The sequence below is a fragment of the Sciurus carolinensis genome, unplaced genomic scaffold, assembly GCF_902686445.1.
Source record: "Sciurus carolinensis unplaced genomic scaffold, mSciCar1.2, whole genome shotgun sequence".
NCBI classification, from domain to species: domain Eukaryota; kingdom Metazoa; phylum Chordata; class Mammalia; order Rodentia; family Sciuridae; genus Sciurus; species Sciurus carolinensis.
Genome location: NW_025920129.1, coordinates 2054917 through 2079469, shown reverse-complemented (window position 1 = coordinate 2079469; position 24553 = coordinate 2054917). Strand labels below are relative to the sequence as shown.

Sequence of the window (24553 nt, the reverse complement as noted above, 5' to 3'; positions counted from 1 at the left end):
ATTATCTCATGGTCTAGTTCCTCCCCAGTAACTCCCTCTTCCTCAGAACCTCCTTCTTGTAATATATTTTTTATGCCTCCTTTTTGAATCATCCTTTCAGACTGATTTCATGATATTTCCGAACCCATCTTTTACTACTAAATAAATTTGATACAGGACAAACAAAGACCACAATAACAGTAGTACAAACAACAACACAAAATACATGCACTCTGGAGTTCCTTTATCATCCTCTTTGTGTCTCATCACCTGGCCAGTTATCCTGAGTGCCTAACTGCCTGAGAGAGAGACAGGGCCTCAGCTTACCTGAGAACCTGACTGCCCTAGAGACAGGGCCTCAGCTTACCTGAGCACCTAACTTCCCTAGAGACAGGGGCTCAGCTTCACCTGGCCAGCTATCCTGAGCACCTAACTGCCTCAGAGAGAGAGACAGGGCCTCAGCTGACCTGAGCACCTAACTGCCTTAGAGACAGGGTCTCAGCTTACCTCGCTACTTACCATTTGGATAGAGAAATGGGTATCAAGACTTGAATTTGACAAACACACAAGCAACACAAAATACTTGCACTTTTGCACTTCACTACCTGGCCAGCTATCTTGAGCATCTAACAGCCTTAGAAACAGGGGCTGCAGCTTACCTCACTACTTACCGTTTGAGTTCTTGGGAGGGGAGATGAATGCAGAGGTTCCAAACGCAGAGTTCCCTGTACACAGAGTTCCCCGTACTTTCTCTTTCCCCATATGGGTCACCATTTGATGCCATCCAGCGGAGTCAATTTGGTACAGGAGACAAACGAGTAGCGAGGCTCTTGAATTTCGAACAGTTTATTGGAGATTCAGGAAACCCGGGAACTACACTGGCGCTGGAGGAGAGCCGGCTTATTTCCCCTCTAGGAGGTAAAGGGTAGGGCTAACGCCAATTATGCGAAGATTAGGCAAGGAGCTAGCTGTCCAATCACGGTAAAGGTCAAAATGAACAGGCACAATCAGGAGCACTGGGGAACACCTGTGCATGCATTGTGTGCATGAACTTAATTGAATATGGCCAATGATAAATCACCTGGCTGTGCTTATGTTAATCAACCTCCTCACCACCGATGTGATCAAAACAACCTTTGGCTGGCTGCCAGGTGCCATCTTGGCATAGTCCGCATGGCACAGCCCCCAACAGTTTGTGATCACATCTCCAATTCCCATCACAGATCACAAGATACTGATTGACTTAACTCTATGAACATTGTACACTCATATGCTTAGAAAACATTAAAGACAGAAAAATAACCAAGGGGGAAACTGCGTACCTGAAAAAATTACAGTTTATACAATATGATGGTTGCTTATGAACTGATGAGGAGAGATCCACAGAGCATTGGAAATTCATAAAACAGGAATGATTTCTAGTTAATACAGATGTGAAAAAAATCCTCAATCACTGATAAAGCAAGGCAAAGAGAAGGCAGCTGAGGTACTGTGAGCAAAGCTTATCCATGAAAGAATCATCCACCAGTTGTGGTGCACGCCTGTAATGCCAGCAGCTTGGGAGGCTGAGGCAGGAGGAGGGAGTTCAAAGCCAGCCTCAGCAACTCAGTGAGACCCTACGCACCTCAGTGAGATCCTGTCACCAAATCAAATTTAAAAAGGGCTGTGGATGTGGCTCGGTGGTTAAGCATTCCTGGTTCAATTCTTAGTACCAATAACAAACAAACAAACAAACAGAAAATGAAAAACAATATAAAAAAGCACATTTTGACAGAGGGGAGACAGGCCTCATACCTTGTCCTTTCAGAGGACAGTACAAGAAATATGACTGCCATATTCTGTCCTGAATCAGCCCATAAGCAAATCTCTCCTTCCTCCAAAGTAGGTCTGTCCAAAGGTGCCCTTTCCATTCCTGAGACAATAGGTGTTGTCTCATCTCAACAGAAACCGAGAAGAATCTCAACTGGGCCTTGCTGCTCACCCCAGTCTGTTACCACAGGCTCAGGGCCCCTGTGTCCCAGGAAGCTTCTGCAGGAGAGACCACTCTTCATCCAAGTCAGCACCAAAACAAACAGGCTGCCTGTTTCTTTGGGTCTTCATTTCCAGGGCTCGCACGTCCCATGGAACTTACATTAAGTACATCTGCATGCTTTGGGCGGTTAATCTATTTACTTATTGATTGATTGATTTTGTACCACAGATAGAAACCAGGGGTGCTTAACCACTGAACCACACCCGCAGTCTCACTGCCGTCAGTGAGACAGCAGTCTCACTGAGGTGCATAGGGCCTCACTAAGTTGCTGAGGCTGCCTTTGAACTTGCAATCCCCTGCCTCAGCCCCCTGAGCTGCTGGCATTTCAGGCATGCACCACCTCGCCCGGCGACCTCAGTCATGAAGCTGGCAGCAGCCAAGGGAAGGATATTACTCCTTCTGCCCCCACAGGGCTTCTGTTCAGTATTCAGAATGTCATGGAGAAATAAATGATCTGATCCCTACAGAATGTATCCAGATGTCAATTGTCCACACTCCTTCATGGAGCAACAGCTCTTCTAGGGCTTTGAATTAAGAAATAATCACACAAGTATGGAAAGCACGTGGGTCCTCACATCATCCACATGCAATCCACGTTCCTAAGAGCAGAGACATGGAAAGGGTCCAAGCTGATACCAGTTAAGGACTGAGGGGGAGCAGCTGACCCATAATATGATGGGCTCCTCTGTGGTCAGTCCCTATTTACTGATGCAGCCAGATGCCACGGGCCTAGTGGAATGGACAAAACAACTTCAAAAGTGCAAGTGTGGATCCATCCTATGGCTGGACCTAGGCCCATTTCCAAGAAGCTGTTCTTCTAAATGTGACTTCCAAAACCAGGCTTAGTTCTACTGCTGGAATCCTGGTCCCTGCAACACAGTCTGGTACTTTGTCATCACATTTTCTGAATGAATAAAAGATGTTTGGAGAGCTCTTCAGCACTGGTGGAGTGCTGGTGGTTATCTTCTTTGCTCTTCTATTTTCTGCATCATTTGAGTTGTCTTGAAAGTGCATATTTTGCTTGGAATTTTGGTCCATGCCTGTGAATTGGCTTGGGAGGCGGAGACAGGAGAACCACAAGTTCAAAACCAGCCTCAGTGAAGGCAAGGCCCTAAGCAACTTCCTGAGATCCTATCTCTAAATAAAATACAAAATGGGATTGCAGAGGTGGCTCATTGCTGAGTGCCCCTGAGTTCAATGCCCGGAACCCACCACACACCCAGAAAAAGCAGAATAGTCATATTGACCTACCAGTCAACTGGAATGTGAAGCACAAATATTGCAATGAAGTAAAAAAAAACATTAAGTTGAAGAAAATCTCTGGACACACTGAAATCCCACTTCATCAACCAAGTGTGGATTCAGTAAATCTCAGACAAGGGAAAAAGAACTTTCTATAAGGTCACCACTCCTATTTTTCACAATTGGTGTTTGACTGACCTCCCGCCAGCAAGAACTCCCAAACGGGACCTGACACCCCACCCAGAACCCTAGCAACAAGGTTCACCCAATCAAGTCTCAACCCATTTCATGCCCCAACCAATCAGCCTCTTCCTGGCCCTTCATAAGTGTGTACATTTTAAAAATAAAATGGAACTGCTATGGCGATTGACTTTGGCTCACATTTCCCTGTGAATCCTTTCATTGGTGCTGAAACCTGGGCGGGGAATCTCCTCAAATATCGAGGACCCCCTCCATCTTCCCTGGTCAAAGCTTCTCGCCGTCATCTCCATTCTTGAGCGTTGGCTACCTTGCAACCACCAACGGCCAATTTCTAGGTGAGTCACCCTTCAGTAGGCAGCCGCCCTTAACTTCACTATCACAGGTTGTCTGGCCATGATCTTCTGGCAGCCCCTGCATCTGGTTATAGGGAGGAGATCACACCCCACCTCGGTCTTTATGGCCACAGTGGACTCCTTGGTGCCTCTTCTGTTATCCAATTGGACAGGAGCAAACAATAGGCCCCTTCTTATTCCCTCTCTCTTTTTCTCTACCTTCTCCTACCTTCCTCCATTTTCTGGTAAAAACCTAGCGCTAGGTTCTCTGCGGCCTCTGGCCCGCAGCCACTGGCATTTCTGCCTGGCAAGGGAATCCTCAGATGACGACCTGACTTTTCCTCTGCCCCCAACCCTACTGGGGGTCCCCTGAATGGTTTTTCTCCTTGGAGACACATAAGTGAGACATCCATTCATTTTTCTGGCCTGGAGATTTCTCTCTTTCTCTCTCTCTCTCTCTCTCTCTCTCTCTCTCTCTCTCTCTCTCTCTCTCTCTCTCCTCTCTCTCTCTCTCTCTCTCTCTCTCTCTCTCCCTTCTCTTTCTCTCTCTCTCTACTTTCAAAGGACGATGGGGGCCTCTTCTTCCCTCCTGAATGATTCCCCCTTAAAATGTTAACTCACCAATTTGGCTCGCCTCTCACTGACCCCAGACATCAAGCCAAAAACTCTCATCAAATTTTGTACTCAGGACTGGCCTTCTTATCACTTAGATAATCAAAATCAATGGCCTCCTGAAGGCTCCCTTGACCCTCAAATTCTGTGAAATCTTTTCAACTATTGCCAGTGCTTAAAAAAGTGGAAGGAGGTCTTCTCCCTCCTCCAGTCCCACTCTGACCTCTGCACCCCTTGTAGCCCTAACCAAGTTCTTTTAGCCTGGAAACCTGCACTACCCCATTCTGCCCATACGGCCCTCCTTTGACCCGGCCGATGAACCCCCTCCTTTTCGTTCCCCTCCTTCAGCTCCTACTTCCCCAGCTCCTTCTTTTCCTGCTTCTGCTTCATCACCATTTTCCTCTCCACCACCATCTTCTTCTCCTTCTGAGGTGCCATCTATTCCTGCTTCAGTCTCCTTTAGTCCACCAGCTACAGGTCCCACACCCACAACCAATTACCCAGTCCCATACAATAGCACCCTTAGGAGAAGTTGCTGAACCTGAAGGTGTTATCCGGGTCCATGTTCCCTTTTCTATGACTGACCTTACTCAATTAGAAAAAAGGCTAGGTTCTTTCACTACTGACCCTACTACTTACATCCGCGAATTCCAATGTGTCCTACAGGCCTATAGTCTTACTCACCATGACATTTACATGCTCTTACATGTTCCTGAGGAATGCAGATGGGTCTGAGATTTAGCTAAGCTCACACAGATGACACTCACCGGGTCAACCCCAATCACCCTACGAGCCCCCATGCAGTCCCCGAACAAGACCCAGACTGGGACTTTAACACCACAGCTGGACTATAATTAGTCAGTTTGCTGCCTGTATAACTGCTGGCCTAAAAAAGGCTGCTCACACCACAGTAAACTTCAAAAAAATCCAAGTGATAATCCTAAAAAAGGATGAAGCCCCCTCTGAATTCTTAGATCGCTTCACTAAAGCTCCAACAATACAGCAAATTAGATCCTGAAACCCCCGATGACAGGCATGTCCTTATGACATATTTCCTGTCACAGAGCTACCCCGACATAAAGGCTAAATTAAAGAAATATGAACAAGGGCCTGCAACACCTCAGACTGAAATCATGGCTCTGGCTTTTAAGGTTTTCCATAACCAGGATGAGGAAGCAGAACACTGTAAATACCATAGGTATGAAAAGGCAGAAAGCAACAAATTTCAGATGCTCACCCAGGTCCTACAGAGGGCCCCTCAGGGCCAATGCCAGCAACCTATGCAACATTACAATTCCCTGGGATCCTGTTTTAAGTGTGGCAAAGAGGGTCATTGGGCTAAAGCATGCCCTACTCCTAGGACCCCCAACACGCCTTGCCCTAAATGTCAGCAAATGGGCAACTGGAGTTCAGACTCTCCCACCTCCTGAACGGGAGTTGTGGCCAAAAATCCCAGTAGTGACCTCTTGGGCCTTGTGTTCAATGACCGACGGGGCCTTGGGTCCTCCTCCCCGGCTGTTACTATCAACCGGCAGGAACCCAGTAGATGGGCGCAGCATCATCTTCCTCCTAGATACAGGGGTCACCTTTTCAGTCTTGAGGGAGTTTTGGGGACACACGCTGCCTTCATCCTCTCCTATTTTCAGGGTAGGAGGAAAAACCATACTCCCATTAAAAACACCTCCTCTCACCTGCTCTATAGACAGTTTCCCTTTTACCCATTCTTTCCTTGTAATGCCCCAATATCCAGTACCACTTCTTGGTAGGGATATCCTCTCACTCCTCAAGGCTACAATTGCTATACAACCTCCATCATCCCCCACACATTTTTTTTTTTTTTGCAAATAGGAAAGGGAGGATCATGCTGCAGAATCAAGTCTAAAAAAAATCACAGATGATCTAGTTTCACCTAAGCATGATAGAAGGTCTCCTCCTATCCAGAGAACCAGAGCCCCTCTCCTATTTACTTGCTTATTAACTATCCCCACAGCAAAGGCCACCCTCCAGGCCTCCCTCCCGCTGCCCCAGCCATGGTCTGGATCCGAATGGCATCAGCAGAGGACATGGCTGCCACATTGTATTTTCCCTGCATGCTGGGATATAAAATGTGGCCCACCTCAATGACACACCACTAATCAAGGTGACATAGGTGCCTGTGGGGAGAGAACAGTGCTGGGGACCACCAGCTCACAGGGGATGTCAGTCCTGCAACAGGCCCTTGGAGTGAAGGAGTCCAGTACCTCCTCCAAGGGGCAGCCCCACCAGGCAGGCTTCTCTCACCAGTGGTAAGCTTACTTAGCTGGGCTTTCTCTTTTTGTTCCTTGACTGCTGGCTTCCACTATTCTTGTCCCATAACTTGGAGGTGGTCATCATCTGTGATACACAGAGGCATCTTCTCTTTGACAGAAGCGAAGGGCGCTTTCCTCATTTTGTAACCAGGGGAACGGGGGAATAGGGAGAGATGGTCACACTGAGGCAGAAGACCCCCTTCCTGTCCCAAGTGTTTCTGCTGCTCCTGGGCTCTCATGGTGTTGCTATTCCAGAAGGAAACTGGTTGACTGGCGGCTCTTTTCAACTGCTTGTTCAAAAATTATTGGGACTCTAGGACTTATAAAGTGTGCCAGTAAACCCCAGCAAGAGGCATTTGCCAGGTAAGAAAACTCACAGGGAAGGGCGTCTAAGACCCTTTTTAAAGTTGACCTGAGACATGTGTTCCCCACAGAACACCAGGCAGCATTCTTTCCTTCCTCCAGGATGCCATGGAGAGCAATTGACACCATGGAAGATCCCTGAGAAGGTGACCTTCTGTTGGCTCCACAGAGTCAAGCCCAGGAAAGTTAAATCTTTGAATTTCAATAGAAGGTCACCATGTATGCAATTGTCAATTTCCTGTGCGTAGATTCTACAGGACATCTTGATAACTCAAAAGTTGCTGAAGGAAACTGCACAGTGGGTGTCAGGGCACTGGCCCCTCGCTGCCTCCCCTTAGAACAGACCACCGACCTCCAACTGGCCAATCTTCTGGGACACCGGTGCCGTGCCGATTGGCCTCTGATGCCCCAGCTCTGGGGTTTGGTGTCAGATGAGTGTCACCACATTTTTTAATAGCTCTCTTAGCTGATGATTTCACAATCCCTTTCTGTTCCACATCCATAGGTCCTACCCAAGACCACCCCAAACGCAAGCACTTCCCTTTCCCCACTTCCCTTGTAAGCCCCATTGTCTGGGACATCTGTAACCCTTCTATAGTCGCCTGTCCCCATATTAAGATCCAACTCAAAGACCCCACTCATTTTTCAAAAGAATCTCAATACCCGTTACCCACCACCTCGCTAATTAGCCTCCAGCACATCATATGGGACCTCCTAAAAAAGGACCCACTTATGACCCACTCACTCTCCTTTCAATACCCCTATCCTAGCACTTTAAAAACCTAATAGTTCTTACTGCTTAGTGCAAGACCTTCACCTCATCAACTTCTGTTATCCCCATCCAGCCCCTCGTCCCTAACCCCTACACCCTTCTCTTCCAAATCCATGCTACATCCTCTCATTTCTCAGTAATAGATCTCAAGGATGCTTTCTTTCCATTACCCTTGCACCTGAATCCCAAGACATTTTTGCTTTTACCTGGACTGACCCAGAAACCAGACACTCTCAACAGCTTACATGGACAGTCCTTCCCCAGGGTTTTAGAGATAGTCCCCATCTCTTTGGACAAGTCCTGGCAACAGACCTAAAGGACTTCCACTCAACTTGCCGTGACTCCACTCTCCTACAATATGTAGATGACCTCCTACTCTGCAGGCCCTCCATGGAAATCTCAAAGCATGACTCCATATCCCTACTCAACATTCTGGCCTGCAAGGGTTATGGTGCCTGCCCTCTAAAGGCCCAAGTGTCCTGTCCCACGCTCACTTATCTCAGGTTCTCCATCTCCCATGTAAGGAAGGTCATCACTACCAACAGGAAACATCTCATTAGCTCCCTTCCCATTCCCCATACTAAAGCTGAAATCTTATCCTTCCTGGGCTTAGCAGGATATTTTAGGGCATGGATTCCCAATTATTCCTCCTAGCAAGGCCTTTATACAACATGGCAAAGGGCCCTCAAAATGAGCCGTTACCCTCCACTGCTGAACGGCCTTTCCACATATTAAGAAGGGCAATCCTGCAGGTCCCAGCTCTCCACCTGCCGGACCTAAAAAAAAACTTTTCTTCTCTATGTTCATGAAAAGGGAGGCCAAAATTTAGGAGTCTTTGGACCAAACTATGGGCCAAATTTTGCCCCAGTAGCCTATCTCTCTAGGCAGTTGGGCCCTACTGTTAGAAGATGGGCTCCCTGCCTATGCACCTTGGCATCCAGCCATGATCATCAAAAGTAAGCTCATAAACTCACCTTTGCCTCTCCCCTCATCACTTGAAAGACCTCCTGACCTACAAAGGGTTGCAATCTCTCCCCCCTTTCAGTATTCTTTCCCTACTGGTATCATTCTTATAGAACCCCACTATATCTTTCAAACCCGGTTCCACATTGAATCCCACCTCCTTGCTCCCTATCACAACTAACCTGCCAGAGCCCCCAGTCCATAACTGTACTGAAGCTCTGGAGGCTTTTCTGCCCTGCCCCACAACCATCTCTGAGGGGTCTTGGTCTTGTCCCGACTTCACATGGTTTTCTGATGGCAGTTCCTTTATGCAGGATGGGGTCAGAGTGGCAGGATACGCTGTTGTCCCCCTCTCCTCTATAATTGAAGCAAAACCCCTTCCACCAAACACCACTAACCAACAGGCCGAACTCATAGCTACTAGGGCTTGTGAACTAGCTACAGATAAAACCTTATGTTTTTACACTGATTCCAAATATGTTTTCCATATTCTATTATCCCATGCTGCCACATGGAAAGAAAGGGGACTCCTAACAACCAAGGGTACCTCTGTTACTAACTCAAAACTCATTTCTGACTTATCAGAAGCCTTAAAGTTACCATCTAAACTTGGTATCACACACTGTAAAGCTCACCTAACTGACTTCTCCCCTATCGCAGTGGGCAATTTCAAAGCTGATCAAGCTGCATGATCCGCCGTCCTCCAAACTTCCAATCCCTCTCCAATGCTCACACTCACTTATCTGGGAATATGTCTGAACAAGATCATCAACATCTTTTCCATTTTCTCCATTCCCTATTTCACTCTAGGCCCCAAAGTCTTGAAACCTTTCTTCGATCTTTTTTCACCCTCTCTGGGGATGATAGAGCCCTCTTAAAGCGCATCTCCTCAACATGCCACATTTGTCAACGAACCAATTCTAACACACCCCTATGGCCTAAACCCTTCCCTTCCCATCAGACTCGAGGGCACATCCCTGCAGCTGACTGGCAAATTGACTTCACCAATATGCCCAGGGCTAAACACATGAAGTACCTACTAGTACTGGTGGATACCTTCTCCAGATGGGTCGGGGCTTTTTCCTACATCCAACAAAAGGGCCTCTACTGTCACTAACATCCTAATGACTCAAATCATCCCTCGATTTGGGACGCCCACATCCATTCAATCTGACAATGGCCCAGAATTTGTTTCCCAAGTCACTCAGGCCCTCACTCACGACCTGTCTTTCCCATGGCAGTTTCATTGCCCCTACCGCCCACAGGCCTCAGGGAAGGTTGAAAGAACAAATAGGTCCCTTAAGGATAACCTCACTAAACTAGCTATGGAATTAAGTCTGGACTGGGTTAAATTACTCTATTTGGCCTTTTTACACTTGCCAGTCTTGCCCAAGAAACCCTCGCTTCCCTCCCCATTCCAGGTCATGTACAGTCGCCCTCTCATTCCCCTGGGCTCTTACCCAAGACTTGGCCAATTTCTGACATATATGCCTTACCCCTTCTTTTCCACCATCCAACCAAACTATGGAAACACCAGGACTGGCTCCTTCCTGATCCTAGTCTCCCTCAAAACCCTTTTCCTTTGACACTCGGACAATCTGTCTATTACTGTCCTCCGGGAGAAAGAAACACTTTATAACCAAAATGGGAAGGACCTGTAGAAGCCATCTAATGTATTCCAACAGCTGATAAGCTAGCAGTCCCCCACAACCAACTTACCCCATGGATTCATATTTCTAGGCTCAAACCAGCCTCCTGTCCTGCCAATCCAAAAGAAGCTCATCAGGAAACTCCTTCTCACGAAGCTCATCCCAGATTCTCCTGTTCTCCCTCCCCTCAAAACCCTCTAAAACTATGTTTTTCTTGCATCTCACTCCTCAAACCCATACCCGAAAATACTCAAACCATACACCAAAATGTTCAACTCTGGACTGTTGCTCCACCTACTCCTCCTAGTACTTCCAAGTCTCCCCTCACATGCGACAACTTTTGTCTGGACATTCAAAATCAGAGAGACCTACACTGAACATAGCACCAAAACTACTCATCTACTTCCCACCTCTGCATCCTGTCCAACAACAGGATGCTCAGCTCCAATAACCCTTATGTTCACACCATCAACCAAGGTCTCCTTCATTTAGCCCCCCTTCTCTCCCTATCTCTGCTTCATCTATGACCAGACTAAAGATCACTGTCAATGGTGGCCTGATGTTTATGGGGGTTGTACATATTGGTCATGCAACATTCACTACCTGGATCACCCCACCCCTGAGCATCATCCTACCTCCACCTCCAACAATCTCCAGAAACATGACAACTGCTCAAGTTCACTATCAAAGACGCCTGGGACCCACGCTGGGCAACCAGAGAGACGGCCTTCAATTATTACGGAACTTGGTCTAAACCTCATGAGACCTTTCACATCTCTCGTGAACTCACACCCATAGGGTCGCAAATCTCTCAAGTTGCTTCAGATATACAATGCTCAGAAAAGGTTCTTATTCAGACCTTACAAAATACATTCTCACCTTCTGGTCATACCTATTCTTGGCTACACCTTATCCAAGATACAGCTAGATTTCTAAATCTCACCTCCGCTGACCCCTCCTGGCCGCAGTCCCCCTGAACTCCTCTAACTACTCATTCATAACCTCTGCAAAACCAATGACACCTATCCATGCTGCCCCTTACGGGAACCTGAACCAGATCACTTTCATTCATTGTCTTCTCACATCCTCACCCTCAATATATCCTTCAGGTATACTTTGCCACGCTTCTACCACTATTACAAGTGCTGTATATACCCACCCTGGACATTTCTTCTGGTGTAACACCACTGTCAGTAACCAGTTCCATGCTGATTCCACTTCTCCCAGTGTCCTTATCACACTGGTGCCTCAATTGACCCTCTGCAGCTCCTCCAAGCTTCAATCTTTTTTCCTTCCAACCCCATGGCAGAAACGAGTTGCCTTTCTACCTATACTCGTGGGAATGACAGTAACCTCTTCTATCACCAGAGTTGCTCTTTCAGGCAGAACCCTTGGTCACTCTCTGTGGGCCATGGAAGATTTGAACACCAAACTTGAAGGTGCCCTCACTTCAACACCGAATCCCTAGCCTCCTTACAAAAACAGGTGACCTCTTTGGCCCAGGTAACACTGCAAAACTGCAGGGCCATAGATCTTCTCACAGCTGAAAAAGGAGGTACTTGTTTATTCCTCAGAGAAGAATGTTGTTATTACATAAATGAATCTGGGGTGGTAGAAGAGAACACTATTAAACTACAGGATTTAGATGCGGGGCTTCGAGGACATACTTCCAGTTCCCCTCTTTCATCTTGGCTTCAGTCCTCCTTCCTTGCATGGGTACTCCCAATCCAGGGTCCAGTACACCTCATTTTTCTCACCTCTTTTTACCCTGCTTGTTAAAGTTCCTTCAATGTCAACTTCAAACTGTTTCTAACCAAACTTTCAGCCAGCTTCTTCTCAGGTATTATCAACCACTGGCTAGAGATGATGTCCCCACATCCCCGCAGGGACATATTATCACCACCCATTAAGGAAAAACTATTCAGCTTGTGGAACTCTTTCCTCACATACCTTCACCAGAACGCTTGGCTCATTCCACCCGAGGCTGCTACAAGGGACATTCACCAACCTCACCCCCCAAGAAATCTTCCCTTTTTGGCCCTGTTATGGGATCTCCTGACCATATTTCTCCCGAAACCCTCTATCCTTTCCCAGACTTCACCCCCATCCAGCAGGAAGTAGCCAGACTGACGACCCATTCCAAAATATAAAAAAAAGGGACAAATATAAAGTAACAGCTCTTACTTTTCCCTATCAGCGCTTTACTGACCTTCTCCCGACAACACAAAGTCCCACCCAATCAGCACTTGACACCATGCACACACCCCTAGCAACAAGGCTCACCCAATCAACTCTCACCCCGTATCATGTGCCAACCAATCTGCCTCTTCCGGCCCTATATAAGTGTGTACATTTTAAAAATAAAATGGAACTGCTCCAGCGTTTGGCTTTGGCTCCTGTCTCCCTGTTTTTCCGTTCACTTTCCCTTGGATTAAGTAATGAATATTTAAACAACAGCTATAGCATAGTCTAGGGATGAACGTGAACCAACTTACACTGCTTCTTCTGTACCATTTATCTCCTCCCATCTCTGTAACAGCCTCCAGTGTGTGTTTGTGAGTGACCAGACTGTGACCCCAGTATTAGAGGCTCCCCAGGTGATACAGGTGAGTGACGACCCACACACCTGAGGACAAGTTCAGAGCAGATGGCAGAAGGACCCTGCAAGACATGTGGGCAGCTAGGGAGGCCCTGCAAGCTCCAAAGTCTCATACAGTGTCACACAGAGAGCCCAAGGAGGGGAAGGGTCTGAAACTATCTGCCTCCCACTCCTGGGAAGCTGCTCCCCAGGACTTTCCTGAGCACAGAGGAAGGGTGTGTGCGTCAGCCACTCTCACTTGTGTCACAGGCCAGGGGAGCGGGCGACTCCAAGATGGCTCCCGTTTTGTGAGGAAGTGCCTCAGGTAAGGGGACCCCAGGAAGTGAACTCACTTCCTGGCAATGGAACAAAGAGAACTGGTAGCCAGGAACCCAGAGAATGAGCACAGCCCAGTCTGTTCAGTTCTGTGGAGAGAGCGATCCAGAGCCATGAGCTCTTGCTGTCTCCTGACATGTTGCTATGCAGGCCTCAGGAAGGCCCTGAGCAGTGGCCTGTCCCGAACATGGAGGCGCTGGGTCAGTGTCTGGCCCCCTCCCCTCTGGCGAAGGTTTAGGAGGAACTGGAGAGTGAGACACAGTAGCACAGGGCCGGTGAGTTTAGGCTAGCTGCCCACTCTGATCCCGTGTTGGAGACCCCAGAGCCTCACAGCATGGGAGTTAGAGGGGGCAGGGAAAGGGGGAGGGAGACAGAGAGGAGGACTTTTTGGATCTCAATTGATACATGAGCATCATTTGCAGGTTGCCACTGTTTCCATGTTGAAGTGTTCCCTTTGATCCCCACACTAGGAGGAACACAGCAAAGCTGCACCAGGGGACCTCTCCAGCCTGGTGCAGACATTAAATGCACTCCTGTGGGAGGACATCACCAATGGCCTGGTGCCTGCTCTGTAGAGGTACAAGGCTTTCCTCCACGAATTCCAGCGTACCTACCAGAGTCTGACCAGCACCCACAAGCTGATGGAGCAGCTGTGCAGAAGGTGCGCCCCTTCTCCCCACCCAGGGACCCGCTGCCTCCAGCATGTGTGGGAACTCAACATCACTAAGCCCTGTTACTGGGGAAGGGGAGCCACAAGGACCACCCTGTCTGGGTGTGTACAGGACCAAGGAGAAGGAGCCCTAGCAGGTTGCCCTCAGGCTGGGGCCCAGTCCCAGGCTTGGGCCTGTCCTCAAGCTCTGAGGCCTCAGCAAAGCAGCTTCCACTTTTGGGAAGAAAAGGAAAGTGTGCATCACTTCTGGGAGGGTCCCTGATCACCACAGAGCCAGACAGGGACCCCTGGAATGCCCATGGGGACCTGGGCTTGGAGACAAAGAGGCAGAGGATGGTGGGTCCATTCATCTCTCAAGATAGCCTGTCACTCAAGAGGAGGGAGACTCACCTCCCAGCCCTCAGGAGCCCCAACTCTCAGGAAGCTGGTCAATCCCACCAGGCAAATAGGAGGTAAGGGTCCTGGGATGTAAGAGGTAAGAGGTGACACCCACCTGGCCTTTTCTAGGGATGGATATCGCACTCCCCTAATCGCGCTCCCCACCCGCAGAGAGACGCGACACCTGGTTTTCAGCTCTTTATTCGCGCGCACTCCCTTCCTCTTTGTTCTTTCTTTGTTCTCCTCTTTCGAGGAACTTACACTCCAATATATACATTACTGTAACCAATCAGCATTTGAGCACGAGGGGAGAGCATGAACAGATACAGGCAGTAAATGCAGACATGCAGTGATCATGCACTGTCCACGAGGGAATTTAACCAATCCCTGGAACTTCCTCAAAATAATGTCAGTTGTTTGTGCAAAAGTTAACTGCTCTGGCTCACTGCCAGGCGCCATCTTAGCCACACCTAGGGCCAGGGGTCCCGGATACCCCGACAGTTCCCCCTTTTTTATTATAAAATTAAGGCTTGGGACCGTGTCTGTCTTAGGCGGAGTGGTCAACCACCGTCCTTACCCGTCATTGGATAACTGTAGAGCATGCCACAGCTCCTGTCTTAGGTCGGTATGGGGTCACCTCCTTCCTTACCCGTATGACTACCGGTCCAGCATCGTGAGCCATACTTGTGGGGAACTGCCGGTCTCTAGGGCGGTCATGGCCTGATGAAAGATAATCCGATCCCTGTTTTGGCTGGCTCGTAGATGCACAAACAGACGAGTGAGGAAAAGGATACCAATGAGGAGAAGCAGTCCCAAAGTGCCCAAACTTGCCCACTGTTTTACAAAATCGAAAGCAGAAGAAAACCATTTAGCCAGCTCAGACATAGAAGCAATTTGTACCCTAGTAGAATTAACTTTGACAATTTTAGCCCTAAGTCGTGAGGTAAGATTATCAAATTGAGATGACCAAGTAGAAGTAAGATAGGCTGACAATTTTTTAGATAACCCAGCTGCGGTGCTGGAATTATCATATACAATGGGGGTAGCACAAACAGCTCTTAAATAGTAAACACATCCCAGTCCCAAAAGTTCTTGTAATATGTCCACTTGTTCTTGTAGTAGGTCCACTCTCTGATTCACCAGGAGAATGCCTGTTCTTAAATGTTGGTTTAGAGTTTCTTTAGTCTGTAAGGCTGCAGCTGTATTTTCGGCCAAGTGATTGACTGCTGTTGTTGTAGGTATGGCAGTTGCTAGTGCTGCTGTTGCAGAAACCACTATTGCAGTGACCATAGTCGCTGTGATGCCAAATTCTCTCCTGTTTCTTGATAGTAACACTGGCGATTCTGCATCTGTAACAGAGACTGGGACTGGTAGGAAGGTAGGAACACACATTAAGTCTGCCAGCAGGAACCTAGAAGCATTTTAACATTGAGAGATAGCACAAATCTGAAGTACAATTGAGAGAAGCAGTTGTTTTGTTACATAGTTGAACTGTTTCTCCTAAGAGACTAAAAAGAGGTTGTAAGTTAGTGTATTCCGTGGAAACACACAAACTGAGCCGCAGCTCCAGTAAAGCACCAGGTTACCCTTATTACCCAGAGTTAAAAAACCCCAAACAAAGAGACAAAGAGAAAGTTTATCTTTAGGGGACCTGAAGGTCTCCTCTATTCCCCCTTTTTGTTTATAAAGAGTATTTTTGAGGGTGAGATGTGTATGTTCGACAATACTTTGTTTTTGTGGGTTATAAGGTACATCTGTGGTTAGAGTTATTTTAATTTTAGTGAGGAATTGGTTCTTACCAATTTTAGTTTTTAAAGAAAAATTTAGACTTTATAACATAGTACAATTTTTAACAGTTGCTTAACCATAATTGTATAAACCCCTATTTTTAAGACAATTGTTCTAAAGAATAAAACTTAAGAGACACAAAGTTAAGAATGAATTAGTGTTTTTAAGAAAACTTTGTTATTTTACCATGTCATTTTACCATATAGATTAAACTTTGGCTTATATCAGAACATTAGTATTTTACCTTAGGAAAAACCTTAAATAGCTTTAGCTGATTTACATAATACAACCAACTTAGTTACACATAGACTTGTTGAAACTTGTCCTTTATTACACACAGACTTTCTTATCCAGAAACATTTTCTTTTCCTTTTTATTAAATATATTTTTAAACCTGGAACCTTTTATTTTTTTTTTCTATTTGTTGACCCCTTTTTGTTTACATTCTGAAACAACTCTTATGAAATTTCTGAATTTAGATAAATCACCTAATTTAATAAGATTAAATATTTTGTTGTTTATAGTACTCTTAATTGAAACACAGTTGAAACTTTTGGGACCCTTTATATATAGAATTCCACTTGTTAGGACATAACTTTTAGTAACCTTGTTTTTAGTTTAGTGAGGACACAAAGTAATCGTAAACCCTTTTTATTTACCAACCTATGAAAACACCAATAATGTTTAAGTATGTTACCACATGTAATTTAAGGAGTTAAAAGTACTTGATGTTATTTAACAATTAGCATTTTAACTTTGTAAATTAACCAGACGTCTCTACAAACACATTTGAGTAATCCCATACATGTTAACTCCAATTTATTTATTTTATAAAAACCAAGATATCAGACAAGTGTCCTGAACAAGATCCGTTGCCTCTTTCCTGCTGAAGAAAAGTCCTAGAAGCAATTGATATTAGACATTGTTTAACATTAACATTTCATTAGTTTGACCACCTGGAGACTTGCAAGTTATTTTTAAAGATATTTTACTTTTATTAGTTTACCCAATTTAAATTGAACCTTTTTAAATCACGTGAATAAAAGTATTTGGATCCATTTTTAAATTTTAATTTTAAGAGCGCTCAGTTTTGACAAAACATGACATTAGACAGCACGACATACAGATAACATAAAATCAAAGGCCTTGAAACTTTATAGGTAAATGTTCATTGCAATGAAACAGATGTTCAAAAACTTCAGTTGAATAAAAAATAGAACTGATCAAAAAGAAAAAAAAATCATTAACCTAGGTATGCAGGATCAAAATTATGAGCTCAAAAATATAGCATTAAAGAAAAACAAAACAAATGAAGAATCCTAGAAAATAAGTTAGTTAAGTTTAAAACGGACACCTTTTTTTTTTTCTTTTCTTCAGGTTACCCCCCCCCCTTTTCCCGCTGAGACTGCTGTAATTTACATTCCATTGCAGGCTTTGACAAGGCCAGGCAGGGGGGAGGGATGATCACCCAGGACTTTTTAACCCTTCTTTTCCTGGTTGAGAAATCAGGTTAGGTTTGAATGCAGAAAATCATGAAACAATTATCTCCCAATACTTGTGGGGACTATGGCTACTATATTATGTTCCCACTGTGGAATATTTAATAGCCCCTCATTTAAAAACCACGGAGAGACCTTCTCTATGATATCAAGGAACGTTCGAGCTGTTTTTGCTTTTAGTGGCGTTCCATGACTTTTTAGCAACTCCCTAAGAGGCTGTTGCATTCCAGTCATAGACAGTTCTGTTCCTATGGCTAAATTCTATTACACTGAGAAACAATCCAAACACACGAACAACCCACACAAACAGGACAACAATAACACACACTAGACACACCTTTTGGTACCACTGCATAGATTTGCCTTTTAATCACTTCAGCTAGTCGCAATGCTGCGAACGTCGAGACTGTCTCACTATCTTATCCTCGGACTATTTATGTCTTGAATTGAAAAACTTACTCTCGAACTATTTATGTCTTGAATGAAAACTTACTCTCGGACTACTTACGTCTTGAATGAAAACTTACTCTCGGACTATTTACGTCTTGAATGAAAACTTACTCTCGGACTATTTACGTCTTGAATGAAAAACTTACTCTCGGACTATTTACGTCTTGAATGAAAGAAAAAAAGAAAAAAAAAACTTACTCTTTATTTTCTCCTCGGGGTCCCGGGTTTCGGCGCCACTTATCGCACTCCCCTAATCGCGCTCCCCGCCCGCAGAGAGATGCGACACCTGGTTCTTTTCAGCCTTTTTATTCGCGCGCACTCCCTTCCTCTTTGTTCTTTCTTTGTTCTCCTCTTTCGAGGAACTTACACTCCAATATATACATTACTGTAACCAATCAGCATTTGAGCACGAGGGGAGAGCATGAACAGATACAGGCAGTAAATGCAGACATGCAGTGATCATGCACTGTCCACGAGGGAATTTAACCAATCCCTGGAACTTCCTCAAAATAATGTCAGTTGTTTGTGCAAAAGTTAACTGCTCTAGCTCACTGCCAGGCGCCATCTTAGCCACACCTAGGGCCAGGGGTACGGGTACCCCGACAGATGGAGACCTCAGGTCACAAGAAGAGGAGGAGCAGCTTAAAGTGAAGAAATAAGTGGTCTTTAGTCAGAGAGGGAGGGTCCCCTTCTTCAGATGGGGCACTTGGGAGGCTAATGTAGAGGAGGCTGCACAAAGCGAGGACCTCCCTGCTGTGACTCCAGAAGAGGGCTTTGCCTGTATAAAGACACAGAGGGGAGGGTCAGGGATCCAAGGAGCAGAGGACTGCTAGGCTCCCAGGGCCAGGCCCCGTGAGGACCCCTCCAACATGGCTGATCCCGCCAGAGCACCCACGCTTTCCTGCATGGAGACTGGACAGAAGCCGGGAGACCACTGGCCATACACATCCCTCAGGATTGCCCTCCTTGCCCAGTTGCCCGGGAGCCCCCTGGCCATGCTATGGGAAGCCCAACATACAAGGGCCTTGAGAGGGTCTAGCCAGAGGCACCCACGTGCTCATGGCTGCCTGCCCACTCCCACCTCCACAGAACCCTCTGCTCCATCATTAAAATGCTGCAGTATACAAATCCTGAAGACTTCCTGGGGGGCCCCGAGTGTGGACACCCCAAGACGTCTCAACACATTCCAGCAGTACACCATGCCTGGGACAGAGCTGAGCCTCCATGTGCACAGACTCCTGGCACAGTTAGAGCACCCCGATCCCAGTGAGTCTGGGCCTGTGAAGAGGACACAGTGTGAGGAAGCCTTGTGCTGTCCCCACAAGAACTGCCATTTGGTTCCAAGCCACATAAGCCTGGTGGCCCTGGTCTGAGAAGACACCTGCTGTGGGAGAGAAGCTGCCTTACTCTCAGGGCAGGTGCTGGTGGCAAGCAGGAAAGGCCCAGGGCAAGCAAGGAAAGGCCCAGCTGCAGTGCCACAAGAAGTGCCTCCAGCAGAAGAGCCTCAGTTTCCGGTGACACAGCTCAGGGCCACACCCACTGAGCTGGGGAGATATCCACCATTCAAACTGGAGAACAGATCCACTGAAGCACCATCAGCAGAGGGAGTGCCAGGGACTCCAGAGGTCACCCGGACACCTAGGGCCCAGGAGGCAGCTCAGCAGCCAGCCACAGCCCAGAGGACATTCACCCCTGCTTTCCTGGGGCTGTAGAGGACCAGACACACGTCCACATGTCTTGGAACGGCATCTCCTCCCTCTCTGGTGGCAGCAGTTGCAGACACCAAGAATCTAGAGGGGGAAGGTTCAGGAGAAGCCAAGGCAAAGTCCACTCCACTCCTTCCTTGTTCCAAACGAAAGAGGTCTTTTTCTGTTGTCACAGCTATCCATAGGTGTGTGTCATGGTGACCTGCACTCACACAGTCAGGTCTGAAGGAGCCATACCCACATCTTTGACAGCACCAGGTCACCAGATGTGGGCATTTGCCCAGCTGATGACAGAGCGCTCCTTCCCTCTTCTGTGTCCACCTCCACTCAGAGGATGACATAGGTTCTTGTTCACTGCTACCTCTCCTCTCCTCTGAATGTCCCTTTACTCTGCAGCAGTGGACTGGGCAGACCCCCTGCCTGGTGATCAAGGCCCTGTCCTCTCCCCTCCAGCCTCCAGGCCCCCAACCTTGCCTGTGAAGACAACCCCACTCAAACGCGGGTAACACCTTCTCCTGATTTTTGCCACTCCATGGTTAACAACCTTCAAAGCTTTGATGCTCCTGAGAACAGTGCTCACTGATGGTGGTTCCAGGGTGGCCAGCTACTGAACCCACCTCCCTCCTCAAGCAGTGCACTGCGGGCCTGTCCTGGAGTGAGCCCTGTCCCTATCTGTGGTCCCTGGAAGGGTTAGTTCTCCACACAGTCCTTCCTCACCTGCCTTCTTTTTCAGAGATGAACTGGGGACTCTCAGAACCTTTCCCCTCTATAGGTCACAGCTTCAAGCCACCTTGATGACAGCAGCAGTCCCTGGTGTCCGCCTGGAATGCAGTATGTCCACACAGTGATGTGGAATCCAGTTTCACAATGATATGCTTTTCCTGTAGAAACTAGCATGTTTCTTTATATATTAGTGTTTGGGTTATTTCTTCCAAATAGATTTTAGGATTCTAATGTAGGCTGTATTTCTTTCTTATAAATAGATTAATAATATTCTATTCCTTTTTATGAATTTTTTTAGTATTAAAAGGTGTTTCCAATTTTGTTGGAAATGAGAAATTTTTCATGGTTTAAAAGAGAAACAGGGTTAGAGAAAAATACCGATTGTTGCACATTTACCTTCTTTGTATCTACCATACAAAATGTCTTTCTCATAATAAGCAATGGCCAGGTTTTCAAGTTATAAAATCATACCACCTAGGAAGAAAGGGTCAGCGGTATTCTGCTCCCTCGCTGTGCCCCCCAGAGCTACATGTGCAGACAGGGTCCAGTGAGCAGGCTTTCACCCTAGAGGACCGAGCAGCAGCCACGTGGGCACTCAGCCCGTGTCTGCCCCAAGCTTTGGCAAATGTGCTTCACATGTTTTAACAGATTCCTTCTATTGCTACTGGACTCAGTGTGTTTTTGTTTGGGATGAATAAACATCAGCCTGTGAAGCTGTCCTCACCTCTCCTTTGTGAATTTATTATAAAATGTATCTTTCCCAACTGGCAGCCCCAGTCCACCTGCAGCCTGAGGAGCATAGGGTGCCACTTGCAGTCCCTGTTCCTGCCCCTGGGGGACAGGTCTGCTGGCACCTGGAAACCCTCCTCCCTGCCTTACCTGTGAGCAAGCATCCCTCTCAGCCCAGCCCAGCCTGCTCTCCACACTTAGGCTGACAACACAAACTATTATTTTTAAACCTTATTATATATTACAAATTTTGATCATGAACCTCTGTTAAATTTATCATTAGAGAGGTAAAAAAATCCTTGTTTTCAATGAGTAATAGCTTAACATTTGTGTCAGGTACAGATCTAAGCTCTTTGCCTCTATCCTTAGTCAGCTAAGTACAAACTATCATTTTCCCTATTTTATGGATGGTAAACTGAGGGTTCAATCATAATTACTTGGGCTGAAAATAAAACTCAGACAGTCTGATCCACGACAGCACACTATTTCATTCTTCTCACTGACATGTCATCCTAGACCAACAAACTTAAAGGGGTGGTACTTAAAGTTAAGGACATTCAGAGCCCTTCCTCTAACATTACACAACCAGTTAATTTTTTTCCACTGAAATCCAGTACTGGTGAGTGTTATGCAGATTGGGCCACATTAGTAAAATAAACATTGCTCACCAGTCCAGCAATTTCCTTTCATAGACTGATCAAAACCTGAGTAAATCACTAGCTTATACATACTAAGGGACAAATACAAGCATGTTTTCTACCACAGCCGTTTGTTAAAAACAGCTAAAATAACATGTATGTCCATGAATCCCCAAACAGACACCCTATGGCACATCCACAGTTCAAGATTAGGCAGCAGTTAACAAGAATGAGTGAGATGTCATGGGATATCCTCTGAGATACACTAGGTGGAAAGGTAAACAGGACTGCCTAGATACTAGGACTCCACAGAGGTCAAAAGAGTTCAATGCTACCCATTTTCAGCATGACAAATACATGTTCATAAATACACAAGAAAAATACTAAAATCTTATCTCTGAGGATGCAAAGAGTTAACGGTCAAACTGGGCTGGGCTTGTGGCTCAGTGGTAAGAGTCCTGCCTATCATGAGGGGCACTGGGTCCCATTCTCACCACCACATATAAATAAATGAATACAGTAAATGTCTATAATATCTTAAAAGATATATAATAATAATAAAAGGCCAAACATCTACAATACTTACTGAGCTTCAGTTTCTTACAAGGAAAATTGTACACATTTTTATAACATATCAAAACAAATACTTTCCAAACAAATGAGAACAGTGAAGTAATGAGAATGACCCCAATTTTGTAAAAGCAGTGAATAAAACATCTCTGCACTGTTCTTGTAGTTAATGACAGCAAGCTCCATGTGCAGGAACACACTGGCATCTGGAGTAGGTCATGAGGCTAGTGCAAGACTATCATTTTTCATTCATGTTTGCACTGACTCAGGAGCTCAGGTGAACTTGACTGCCTTTGTCTTTTTAAAGTTAATCTTTAGAATAAGATGTTAATGCAGAACAGTCCCCACGTGGAGATGATACTGACACAAGACGGGGTGCCCAGTACCACTCACCTTGTCGCCAATCCGACACAGGTACTCAGCTTTTGCATCATTGCATCCTGAATCTCACTCTCCTCCAGATTCTTCTCTGCATCCTCCAGCTCCTTATCCAAACGCTTCAGCTTTTCTTCATTTGCCTTCTTCATCTTATTGAGGAGGTCCATGTCCATCTGCCAGTGGAGGGTTTGCACAAGGCTTCATAATAAGGAGTCATGTCTGAAAGCCAAAAAGAGGAATGCACGAGTGGGTCACCTGGGACTCTAAAGGCGGTGTCTGCCCGATTCTTTCCACGCGGTAGTTACCCACCCATCTCCTCACTCCGGGAAAGCAACCGGAGACCGCGTGGCAAACCACTTGGACAAACGACAACGTTTGCAGGTGGGGGCTGCACGGGCCCATCCTGACTCCTGCCACCCTCCCAGGTCTAAAGGGAGGGCGAGCCTCTGCGCTGCACGGCTTCAACGCAAAGGAGGAAACTCGAGTCTGCAAGCAGGAGACAGCAAGAACCTCTCTGCACATGCTCCCAGCCGCGAGTCCAACCGCAAGCGCTCAGGGCTGGGAGGGAGACAGGAACCGGACCCAACACCTGCTCCCCTGGAGAGCTAGGGGGACAGGAGCAGCCGCACCGAGCCCAGCACCAGGCTCCCCGCTAGGGGCACTAGGACAGAAAGGACCCCAAGCGGAGCCCGCGCAGCAAGGCGCAGTCCCCCCCCCCCGCCCCCCCCCCCCCCCCCCCCCGTAAAGCCTTAAGGAATTGATGGGCGCCCGCGCCCGTGCTCCGCTGGGAAAAGGCCCGCAGGGTGCGGGGCGCAGGCGGCAAGGCCCAGGCCGCTGACTGGGTGCTCGCGGGGCCTCACAGTTGTCGCGGACGGCCGCCATCAGCTCTTCGCGTCCCTTGGTCTCCGCGGTGCTCCGGGTCTTTGGCAGACCGTCCTCCTCCAGGTTCTCCAGCGGCATTTTGGAGGCAGCAAGAACCACGGACAGGGGAAAGCCGGCTCCATCGCTGCGAGGATGGCAGCGGAAGCAGGAGGAGTCGGCCAACCCCCCAGAGCCTCCGGCTGGGCTTCCGGTCCGCCCCAGCCGACGCTGCCGCCTACTGCGCCACCTCCTGACACCGCAGGGAACAACTCGCCTCGCCTGAGCACCTGAGCCCTCTGTTGGTTACTAATGGCTTTTCCTAGTTCAAAAGTCAGAATCCCTGAGTTACTGGACCCAACTTAGAAGTTCCAGGTCTTGAAACTTTCCTCTCTCCCCTTTTATCTCTTTGATAGTTTGGGAATCTTTGAATATATAAGAATAATATATAGTCACAATGAAAATCAGTCAAATTTGTCAGGTCCTTTCTCATCCTTTTAATCCTCTTAAGGCTCCAACATTGTAGCATTAGACATGTGTGGGCATGTGATCAACCAGGTCATACAGCAGTTTTGTAGCACTGCCTAAATAAAAACCCCATAGGTAAGCCAGGCAGGGTGGTGCATGCCTGTGATCTGAGCACCTCAGGAGACTGAGGCAGGAGTATGATGACTCCAAATCCAGCCTGAGGAACTTAATGAGATCCCATGCAATTTAGCAAGACCCCGCTTCAAAATGAAATATAAAAAGGCTGGAAAGGTGGCAGCATGGTTAAGCACCTTTGGGTTAAAGCCCCATACAAAAAAAAATAGAAAGAAA

General features: G+C 46.9%; 1 long non-coding RNA gene across 1 annotated transcript; it reads right to left on the bottom strand.

Annotated features, from left to right (window-relative positions):
* Positions 1-1046: 1046 nt before the first annotated feature.
* LOC124974025 (uncharacterized) lies at positions 1047-23890 on the bottom strand. The gene is made up of 3 exons (XR_007106736.1): positions 23737-23890; positions 22892-23095; positions 1047-3062 (listed from the first exon to the last, which is right to left on the bottom strand). It is a non-coding gene; the product is annotated as an uncharacterized LOC124974025 (long non-coding RNA).
* Positions 23891-24553: the final 663 nt, after the last annotated feature.